Here is a 2,277-nt window from a genome sequence, read left to right as displayed (position 1 = left end):
ATAGCTTTCGCCTAGAAGGGTTTGGTTTCTACGATGGAAGAGGTGTGTTTTGCTAGAATGTGATCAAGGATTTTCCTCTGTTCTATCATAGGTTTGTGTGCAAATGACCCTCCGATGATCATGTCGAGGTATAGGGCAGCTTCTATGTCAAGACCCAAACAAAAGAGTTGCAGCAACATGCTATCGGATAGAGACAAGTCTAGGCTAGAATGTAATAAAACTAAGAACCTGACCTAGGATGTACCTGTACACTCCATCTTGTACTATTCAAAGTCAAGGATTGCCCTTGGTAGAGAGACAATACGAGACATAGGGAAGAATGCAAGATAAAACTTGTCTCTAAGTTCATCCAAGTCCCCATTCGTACTTTCTACGACATGTGTCTGTACCATTGCTTCACCTTCCCCATGAGAGAGAAGAGAAACAATTTCCACTTTAGAATTTCTTGTGTCATGCTAGAGATGCTCAGGCATGAACACATTTTCTTGAACCCATGAATGTGATGGCATGGGTTTTCATTGTCATTGTTGACGGTAGTTAACATCCATTATAAACCGTCAAAGAAACATGAATAAGGGCATAAATATGATCACCAACAAAGGTCTAGGAGTTTAAACTAATAAATTCCATAAGTTTTTGTGAATCTGTATTTTCTATAGGGTTTTAACCAGAAAACCATCAAGGTGGACCAACACGTCAGATTTAATTGCGCTTATCCGCTGTGAAGGGGACACTAGAAGGTTCTAAAGGACACTAGAGGACACCACATCGAGGCAGAGAGATAGAGGCTACCAAGAGGGGCTGGCTAGCCACATGACCCCTAGGCCCACCTATCGATCTCCACGTTGCAATGTCGGTTCTCCACCGCCTCCTAGGTTGCATCTACGCCGTTCTTTAAGTTGGTTTGATCCAAGGGCTCACGTTTGATGCTCTGGGCTATATATACCAGCCCATGCCACCCCCTAAGGCATCACGTCATGTGAGAAGACAGAAACCTTAATCATCCATTGAGCTCCACCATATTCTAGGGCATAGCTAGTTAGGTTAGGTCTAGAGGGAGGCAAGCAGGCTTCGCTTGGATTCATATATCTTTATATTCTTTCTAGTCATAAAAAATGATAAAGAACTACTTAGTATCATTCTAGTAGTAATGCTAGGCAGTACCAACAAGCATCTCTATCAACATCACTAGGGATGACAACCTAGTAAAGTAATTTTAGGAGATGTAGGTAATTAATAGATGGCTACTAAAATAAGTGACAAGTTAATAAATACCAACAAGCATTTCTGGTGCTGTTGCTGGGAAAGGTAGCTAGACAAAGGAAGTATTCATAAACTTATGCTTATTGATGTGATCATGATAAACCACTGACCTCTACTCAAACAGGCTTACCCTTGTTTTGTCTACTTGTGTATCCTATGCAAGGTAATGTATGATCGGTTTTAACCTTCCAACAAACTACATTGAAGATCCCAAAGCATTAATTAGGAGAACTAGAGCCAAACTCAAGAAAGTCCCAGCTTCAGAATCAAAAGACAACCGGATAAGGCAAAGCTTAACACCAGAATTTGAAGCCATGGCTGACAAGACTCTTCGTGAATTCTCTGCTCCAACCACTGCCAACATCCGTACTGGACCTAATGTCAATGCTGGAGACAATGGATTCGAGCTCAAGCCAGCTCTCATCAACATGGTGCAAGCTAGCTAGTTTTGTGGAAAGGCACATGAAGATGCGAGTGCACATCTCCAACACTTTCTGAAGATCTATAGCACTTTCACCATCAAAGGAGTAACCAAGGACGCCATACTACTTCGTCTCTTCCCATTCTCACTTTTAGGGAAGGTGAAGCAGTGGTTCTACGCCAACAAAGATAGAAATACTACATGGGATAACTGCTCCACTATCTTCCTAGCCAAGTTCTTTCCCACGGGCAAGACCAATGCTCTGCATGAGAGAATTTCAAGTTTTCAGCAACAACATGATGAATCTATCCCTAAGGCATGGGAATGCTTTCAAGACTACATTGTAGAATGTCCTCATCATGGGATGGAAAATTGGCTACTCATGTAGACCTTCTACCATGGGTAGGGCATTCAGGGAACAACTACCCTAAAACAAATGAGGATGTGAACTTTGTCAACAACAACTACTATCGTCCTCAACAAAATCAAGGATGGAACCAACAGCAGAGGCCGAACTACCAAAGTAACTACCAAGGTAACAATTATAATAACTTCAATCAACCACCCTTGAGAGAATTAATTGCTAGCCAATC

The 2,277-nt window shown here is 41.8% G+C and overlaps 1 non-coding gene across 1 annotated transcript; it reads right to left on the bottom strand.

Annotated features, from left to right (window-relative positions):
* Positions 1–1,941: 1,941 nt before the first annotated feature.
* Positions 1,942–2,050, bottom strand: LOC136547645 (small nucleolar RNA R71). The gene has a single exon (XR_010781609.1). It is a non-coding gene; the product is annotated as a small nucleolar RNA R71 (small nucleolar RNA).
* Between the last annotated feature and the right edge of the window lie 227 nt (positions 2,051–2,277).

Source organism: Miscanthus floridulus, chromosome 3 (genome assembly GCF_019320115.1).
Source record: "Miscanthus floridulus cultivar M001 chromosome 3, ASM1932011v1, whole genome shotgun sequence".
NCBI lineage: Eukaryota > Viridiplantae > Streptophyta > Magnoliopsida > Poales > Poaceae > Miscanthus > Miscanthus floridulus.
Note: the sequence above shows the minus strand (reverse complement) of the source record. Positions and strands in the feature narration are given on the sequence as shown.